Raw genomic sequence first — 9,261 nt, forward strand, 5'->3', positions numbered from 1 at the left:
CATCCACTCGGCACTTCTGGGTGAATGTGGTTGCCAACAATTCAGCCTTGTCTTTTGCACTCACATGCTCGGCTTCGCCATCACTGAGGATAGGAATGTGCATGGATGTTCACTCCTCCCCCGTTAGTTGCTTAACTGTTCTTCACCATTCAAGACTGGATGTAACAGGACTACACAGCTTTGACCTGATCCATTGTGGCATGCGTGCAAGGCTATAGTTAAAGATGTATGGGCGATACTAACACAAAGAGCTAGGTACCATCAAAAGACCCAAAAAGTAAAGCAACACATTCAAATATATTTAGCCTAAACTTAAAAGGAACAGGATGATCAGAGAAGATACCGTGAGCATAACACATGTCCAATTGAGCACAGCATCTTACCGATACGACTCGCAGATAGTTGTTTCATGTTAATGAACTAAACCATCTGCAAGCATATTTACATGTATTTCTGCAGGTTATCAGGAGTCATTCACATGACATGTTATGAGTATTTTCAGAAATTGTAACAATGTCCTCTCACTATTCCACTAATATAGAGTAGCATATCCTCAAGATTTAATACACGTTTATCGCTTTCACCTTAATAGCGAAACCACATAAAATACTATCTAATGTGTCCCTTGGTTTAATACACTTTCTGAATGTCTCTCAAAGACATCATTACAGGGTCTTTTGCTCCATGATTCATGTAGATCATCAAAATGATCAGCTTCATGAATGCTCTGCACAAGTAACTTGGTGATAATGAAACACTATTTCAATTCTTGCTTACATGACACGGTACTTGAAACAAATGAATACACACTACAGCAAAATAAACAATTCATTCATAATGTCCAAATGCCGCTGTATTTTTCTTTTAGGAACAAGGAACATAGCAACAAGAGGCAGCCATTCAACCCCATGAGCCTGTTATGCCATTCAGTTAGACCATGGCTGGTCTGTACCTCAAATGCACTCACCTTTGCGCCGTATCCCTTAATATGCTTGCTTAACAAAAGTCTATCTCAGTTTTGCATTTTTCAAATTGACCACAACAGTTTTTTGAGGGGAGAGTTCCGTATTCCATTACCCTTTGTGTGAAGGAGGGGAGAGTTCCGTATTCCATTACCCTTTGTGTGAAGGAGGGGAGAGTTCCGTATTCCATTACCCTTTGTGTGAAGGAATGCTTCCTGACAGCACCACTGAACAGCCTCACTCTAATGTTAGCGTTATGCCCACCTCTTCTAGACTCCCCCCACCACAGGAAATAGTTTATTTCTATCTACCTTATTAAATCCTTTAATCATCTTAAACCCCTCAACTAGATCACCTTTTAATCTTCTATACTCAAGGGAATATGTCTAGTCTATGCAACCTATTCTCATAATTTAACCTTTTGATTTTTTAACATAGTAATTCAGTATCGCCACGTTTGGGGCGCTATAGTCGAGCGTGCGATAAATTTAGCGCCCGGCGCAAATTATCGCCACCTTCAGTGAAATTGACTTGCTTCGTCCCAAGAGGTTCTTGGTGCGCTAAAGCAGGCGCAGCACGACTATCCTAAGGTGCTAAGCCGGAGAGGCGAGGCACTACCACCGAGGGCGGGCGCAGCGCAGGTGCGGCTAGTTAGCGATTGCAGGCAGACACGCTGGCGCCGGTCACCTCTTAAAGGGGGAGGGTCAATTTGGCTTGCAGCCACGCCCTGCACATTGGAGCCCTGATTCTCGGCCTGGACAGACCTGCTGCGACATTGTTACGCCTACAACTATCAAGAGGGCCAGGGAGCGAGCGCAGCGGTTCAGTGAGGGGGCCCTGAAGGTTCCGGTTGGCGCAGTGGAGCGCAGGTGATCTATCCTGTTTCCGGACAGTGATAGGAGGCCGTTGCCCAACAAATATCGAAAAGCTTGGAGGGAGGTGGCACACAGAGTGACCTCCAGCAGCATGGTACCTAGGACCCCTGTGCAATGCAGGAAGAAGTTCAACGACCTCACTCGGGTTGTCAGGGTGAGTACCCTTTCCAGTATCCTCTTCATCCCTGCATGTGCACATCACTTTATGGCCAAAGGGTCCTGAAAGCCCCAATGCACAGCCCTCATCCAACACCTATGGGCCTTTCATGAAACTCACATGCACATTCACCACTTTACACACTGTAAGGGCTATTCCACCATGGGAGGCAGTGCAGCCAAGATCAGGGCTTGGCACTGTCAGGGCTATTCCACCATGGGAGGCAGTGCAGGCAAGATCAGGGCTTGACACTGTCAGGGCTATTCCACCATGGGAGGCAGTGCAGGCAAGATCAGAGCTTGACACTGTCAGGGCTATTCCACCATGGGAGGCAGTGCAGCCAAGATCAGGGCTTCACACTGTACTGAGAGCCCGTCCTTTCTCTTGCAGGGCAAGCTGGCGCACAATAGGAGGCAGCAGCAATGGACCGGGGGAGGCCGTCCTGAAATTAAAGACCTCAGCGATCTGGAGCAGCGAGTGGAACGGATTATGGCAGGCCGGATGATTGGCCCCGTCGCCACTGGAGATGCCGACCCTGTTGTGGACAGCAATGGTAAGGTCATCACCTTTTTGACCTCTCCCCTTCCACTTGTGCCTCACACCAGCATCCTTTGCCACTATCGAACCAATGCAGTGCATTGCAGCACTCATGCCTCCCTCGCTGCCGCCCTGTCCTCACGCTAAAGCAACTCTTGTACCTTCATGCTTTCAGATGCTGATTTGCCAGGTGAGGAGGCTGGCCCTCAAGGTGCCACTGTGAGTGATTCAGAAGGCGAGGAGGAGGAAGAGGAAGCCGGACCATCAGTGCCACCCTCAGCCAAGGCAGCCCATGGCCATAATGGGGACACGTCTTCCCTAGAGGGGAGCAGGGGGGGAAGGGTCTGAGGAGGGTGAAGCTCCGGGGCCAGCGGGCTGCAGCAATGCAGGGGGGTGGTAGGGAAGCTCGGCGGCCTTCTCCCCGGAGGGAGAGTCTGGCCTCCAGTCCTGCTACAGTGAGCGCAGAGGTGCGGCTCCTCGCTAAAATGGCTGCCCAGGCGGAGCACAGGCACACTGAGCTCATGGCTGCAGTGGCAAGGATGCCTGACTCCATAGAGTCACTGGCAAGGAGTGTACAGGAATTCGGGTCAGCACAGGCAAGGAGTCTGCAGGACTTCGGTGCAGCACAGGCGGCTTCCACACAAGTGCTTAGTCGTGCCATGCAGTCACTGGCTGGTCTGATGCAGACACAGATTAGGGCTACACGAGCACTGACTGCTGCCACCCTCGCCGGATCGGGCAGGATTCGCCGGGGCCCTCGCCGCGCCGCAGCAGGCCAGCAGTCTGTGCTTCAGCAGATTGCTGCGCATGCTTCAGCGCTGCCCCATGCGAGTGCCAGTGTGTCGTCCGACCAGAGAGTGCCTGTGCTCTGTCAGGATGGCAGCATTCCTGCTGCCAACACTGTCACTCCTCCACTGCAGCTGCCACCACCCGTAGGACAGACTGCTGCCGCCCATGCAGAGCTGGAGCAGTCAGCAGCCAAGCCCTCCAGGCCCAGAGCTGGTCCAGGCCGTCCCCCAAGGGCATCTGCCGACTCACTATCTGACACTCGGCAGCCTTCCCCCAGCCTTGCTGCAGCCACTGGGGTCCCATTGCGGAGGAGCTGCAGGGTGGGAAGGGGCCAATCTCGCAAGCGAGGCAGATCACCCTCGCAGACCAAAAAGTAGGAGGTGTGGCAAAATGGTGTGATTTTTTTTAGTGAAGGCCGAGGATCATTTTTGGTTAACTCTTTTGTTCATTGTCTCCAGGTTGTGAGAGCCAGTTATGAGTCTGACTGTTTTTTGGGGGGTTTCTCTGTATTTGTTTGTCATGCAGGAAGGGCACAGAGTTTGTTAAATAAATAATTGTCTTTATTCAGATTGTGCATGTTTGCTCTTTGAACAATTTGTTGCCTTGACCGGCTCAAGGTTTGCGGAACGGTTCCATTCATGTTCTTTCAATGGCACAAGCCATTCCCTCAGAGGGGGCCTAGAACCGACTTGCAATAAGCCGCTGACGGACGGCCCTTGCACTTTGTGCCTCCCTCCCGTCTTGGTGCTCCTCCTCCTCCTCCTTCTCTGGTGGACCTCCAATGTCTGCTGGCAGTGGCTGAGTCCTGAGGATAGCCAGGTTGTGTAGCATGCACACTACAACGAAATGGGAGACTCGCTCAGGCGAGTACTGAAGGGCTCCCCCAGAATGGTCCAGACAGCGGAACCATTACTTTTGCATGCCGATTGTGTGCTCAATGATGTTCCTGGTTGCTTGATGGCTCTCATTGTATCGTTCTTCAGCAGGGGTGCTGGGCGCACGGAGCGGGGTCATCAGCCAGGTGCACAAAGGATAGCCCTTGTCCCCGAGAAGCCAACCTCCTAGGTGAGCCAGGGCTTTGAAAAGGTCTGCCACAGAAGTCTGGCGCAGAATGAAGGCGTCCTGGCTGCTGCCTGGAAAGCGGGCATTGACAGCTAGTATCAGCTGTCTGTGGTCACGCACCAACTGCACATTCAACGATGGAACCCCTGCCGGTTGCGGTAATCCTCGGCATTCTCTAGAGGCGCCCGCAAAGCCATATGCGTGCAGTCAATGGCGCCCTGGACCATGGGGAAGCCGCTATCCTTGCAAATCCCATTGCGCGCTCTTGCTGCTTGTCCAGGGTGATGGGGAAGGAAATGTACTGACGTCTCCTTTTGAAGAGGGCATTCATGACTTGGCGGATGCAGCAATGCACCGCGAACTGGGAGACATTGGCAATGTCCCCAGTAGCGGATTGGAAGGAGCCGGTGGCATAGAAGTTGAGAGCCACTGTCACCTTCACTGCCACCGACAGAGATGTCCTGCTCCTCAGCTGAGGCTGCAGATCTGTCTGAAGCAGGTGACGGAGTTCAGTGACCACCTCCCTTCTGAATCGAAGCCTCCGAATACACTGCTCCTCAGACATGTTGAGGTATGAGAACTGCTGGCGGTATACCCTGGGAGGGTAAGGCCTCCTGTGCCGACGCCTGTTGGCCCTCCTCCATCTGGACATGATTGGCACTCTCTCTCGGCGTCTCTGAGCCCTCTCAATGCAATGGAGAAACCCAATGTTTCCACCCATTGCAGCCCCCATAATATGTGGCCACTCAAGGCTATGGCACTGAAAAATCAATCCAACTGCAAAGTTCTGGACTGAAGCCAGAAGTACCTGTGCGAGCGCTGAGTCAATGCAGAAAGCTCTCTCCCTTTGTCTCTCTGCAAATCTCTCTCTCTGTCACACAGAAGGAGTGGTCCAAAAATGGCTACCACTAAGAAGCCAGGAAGAGCTCCCTTTAAATAGCAACCCCCCCAGCCCCACAGCAACTGGGAACCGTTCCAGTCAACCAATCGCTGGGAGCGCCAGGCGGAAAGAAGGGGGCGCCACTGAAGTTCCGGTTCGGGGCGCACCAAGGGCGTTGCACCATGAAATGACGTCAGGATCTGCGCGCGCAGCTGAGCGGGCGTTGCGGTTTTGCGCCGCTGCTAAATGTCCGCTCAATTTCGCGAGAGGCACAGGTCGCACCGCGCCCAGGCACTAGCCGCTTCGCGCCCCACTTATCGCCCTCTTAAGGCGCTAGCGGCTGGCGCTAACAACTGAATTTCTCCCCCATAAAGTTTAATCCAAGTTCCAATTAATTTGCCAATATTTCAAGCTGCTGCTGTTCACATATTTTGAGATGCTGATGGAGGATTTATCCACAAACAGTGTTAAGGATAGTTCATTTCCAAATCTCCAAGTCATGAAATTCAAATAGGAAAAGTAAGAAAGTAAGAAATATAATTACCAATAGAGTCAAGTTGCCAAGGTCATCGGCCACAGATTGGGCACTCATCCAACAGAATTATAAAGAAAATTAATTGCTGGAAATGAGAGATAAAGACAGAAAATGCTGGAAGTGTGTAGCAGGTAAATTCGTGTCTGAAGGAGAAAGACTGGTTAATGTTTGAGGAGGACCCTGTATCAATATATCTTTCAGATGCTGACAGGCCTGCTGTGACTTTCTAGCAGTTTGTTTCCACCTTGACACATTAGTCTGATAAGAATTTCTGTTCACACTGAATTACCTTTCTGGTGCTCTCTTTCTTAGTCTTCTTGGTATCTTCATTCTTAAAGGGAGGCTTAAAGATTCTCACCTCTTAAAAAAAAGTAATGTCAGTGATTTGGATAATCGAATTTAGTTTAGTTAAGTTAACAGCATGATGATTCTAAAAATATCGAGTGTATTCCAGCCCAAAGAAGAATCAACACATTATGCAGATAAAAATTAGAAAAAGAAAACTTGCATTAAGTATATATTTCAGCCAGGAAAAATATAAGTCAATTTACTTATCTTTCCAGTTAGGCAAAACCTAAAAGTAACTGCCTCCTGACAACAAATTTGTACGAGCTCCTGGCCAAACTGGTTGCAATCAGGTTTAAAAAAATAAACACTTAATATTTTAATGAAGAAAACACATTCAATTTACGTGGTGGGTTTTTCACAAGAGGTTTAGGCGTCCAATCCTCATCCGAGTCACTCAATTCATACACACGGGGTTGGCACCCCCTGCTACGTCTTGACATGAATGCTGGCTTTGGTACATTCAATCCTGTGAAAATTAAAATATTCCAATCATCTACAGTTGGTAATTGCCTGTATTTAACTTACTGATGTAAGGCATCTGTTGAATCTAACCACTTTAGAATAATATCAGGTAAGAGCAGTACAGAGGCTTTCCTTTCATTGATGGCATCTGGATTTAAATCCAACTCGGACTCATCAGATGAAAAGGAGCTTTTATGTTATGCTGGGGTGCTGGGAGCACAGCACTCAGACCCTGGACCTCGAAGAGTCATCTTTTCACAGTTCTTCTTTAGTAGTATGTCACTGATCCCTATTGCACCCATTGGAGAGTCCGAAGGAAGGAGCTTTACATTTGTGACAGCTGATGGTCACTCACAGGACCAAGGGAAAGGCAGGGCAGTGATAGCATCTGAGATGCAGAGTTCACCTCCCTTATTCCAATATTTATTGATTTTATTCATGGTTTAGTATTTAATGATAATAATGTAATGGTTTAGCACAAAGAATGGGGGAAAAGCCACACTGGATGGAGACCAGTCAAATTTTTTTTAAAGGGAACAAAAATGCAATCCTTATTTTCCTTCCAGTTTCACTCATTTCTACATAAAGTAAAACAGAACAGTACACTTCCTTCCACTGCTACTGGTTTCACACAATAACTCTGCTTTTGCTACCTCCAGTGACAGTGTCACTGTGCGATACTGTAAATGCATTGAACATCAATGTGCTTCTGATGCCACTACATATAGCAACCCTTTTTTAATTGATTCACGGGATGTGGGCGTCGCTGGCAAGGCCTGCATGTTTTGCCCATCCCTAATGGCCCTTCAGAAGGTGGTGGTGAGCCGTCATTTCAGAGGGCAGTTACGAGTCAACCACATTGTTGTAGGTCTGCAGTCACATATAGGCCAGACCGGGTAAGGATGGCAGATTTCCTTCCCTAAAGGACATTAGTGAACCAGATGGGTTTTTATGACAATCCGGTAGTTTCATGGTCACCATTACTGACACTAGCTTTTTATTCCAGATTTATTTAATTAATTGAATTTAAATTCTCCAGCTGCCATCGTGTGATTTGAATTCATGTCGCTGGATCATTAGTCCAGGCCTCTGGATTACTAGTCCAGTAACAGAACCACTATGCAACCATAACCTTAACCAGGGCAATCCCTCCCTATATGAATAGGAGCATTGAGTTGTGGGCACATTCTCCATTCAGGGCAATTTCCACACAAATATGTTGCCAGGCTGTGTCTAGCAACTAGTTCTAAAGTTTAAACTCATGCTAATAAGGGGTAACTGGGGGCCACTGAATGTGGCTTTGTGCTATCTATGAACACCATCATCTCATTGAGATAAGTCATTGCTTTTGATTGCAGTGTAAAATCTCCAATATCTATTGGAAATCAGTTAATGGAGATTGTGTTGCAGGGTTGGTTTGGAAACTGTTCTCTCAGGAAAGGGAAAATTAAAGGAAAAAGTGTACGTATTCTATCGCCTGGTTCAAAACAGCAACGACTGGTGCATAGAATGGCACTCAATTGCCATTTTAGCAACATTCAGTGCTTGCCTGGGAGAATTAGTAGGATTGGAATGAATCCCAGAAGCTGAATACTATCAGGCTCTCCAAATAGCTTATTTGGTAAAATGTACTGTCTAAGAATGGAACAGGGTCAGAAAGACCAGAAAGACCCAGGTTTGATGCCTGACCTGTGCAGTTAGCTCATCTCAGCCACAGTGACAACAGAAATGTTAAAAGTGGCCTCACTTCGGGTTAGGAAGGGGTAAAAATATCAGTCAGGAGTTTCACCCTTGGTCACTATCCAGTTTTTCTGCTGAAAAATACATGTGTGCTGGTCAGATGAAGGCAGGTTCAGGATCAGCTTTGCTGTCCACCAACTCTCAGACAGGATTTTTTGCTTCAGCACTCCTGACCCTCATAAGGAGCATATATTGGGAAATTCTGAACATCAGCCAGTAACTTTACAGCCATTAAATTAATATTCAGAGTATCACAGGCCGAGGATTTCCTGATATGTGTTCCTAATGTGTGCAAGCAATGGTGAAATGGAAAATCCCAGACAAAATGTCTGACCTCACATGAGGAGAATATCTACTTGGGTGCAATATTGGAAGGAACGTATGCCAGTACGTATCAAAGTGTTCAGGAGAGGAAGGGAGAAATGTAGAAAGGAATTTTAAAAATGGATTTTGTACAAACCTATTGCAAGCATGGCTTCATAGTTCCGCTTCACATTCTTATAACGAATCTTTTCCCATTCACTCAGCTCTGCCCATTCATCTTTGGAAAAATGAACGGCAATGTCTTTAAACTTGTCTATAATCTGAAAAAATAAAATGAATGTGATTCCTGTTACATCTAGGCATCAAAATCTGTAATCTCCACAAACTAAAGTTCTACAAATGTGGGATTAGCTGCCCAGTCAGATCTGCCATTCTTTACAAGACTATCCTGCCATCACTAGAGTGGGCTGGCACTAATCGCTGGTAGAAAATCACATAAAGGGCAGCCTCCCTACAAAACACATCAATGTCATGATGGTGTGGTTGTTGTCCATATGATCTTTGTACTATGGTACACTAAAAATAAAGCTGGACAAGCCCAACTATCAGTTCATTTCACCCAAAAAGCCTGCCTAGTAGAGAAGGATATG

General features: G+C 47.6%; 1 pseudogene; it reads right to left on the reverse strand.

Moving 5' to 3' along the window:
- LOC147109791 (histone-lysine N-methyltransferase PRDM9-like) overlaps nucleotides 1-8,970 on the reverse strand; it is a 502,134-nt pseudogene extending 493,164 nt beyond the window's left edge.
- Between the last annotated feature and the right edge of the window lie 291 nt (nucleotides 8,971-9,261).

Source organism: Somniosus microcephalus, chromosome 12 (genome assembly GCF_052327205.1).
Source record: "Somniosus microcephalus isolate GS21.2 chromosome 12, FLI_Smic_1.0, whole genome shotgun sequence".
Classification (NCBI taxonomy): domain Eukaryota; kingdom Metazoa; phylum Chordata; class Chondrichthyes; order Squaliformes; family Somniosidae; genus Somniosus; species Somniosus microcephalus.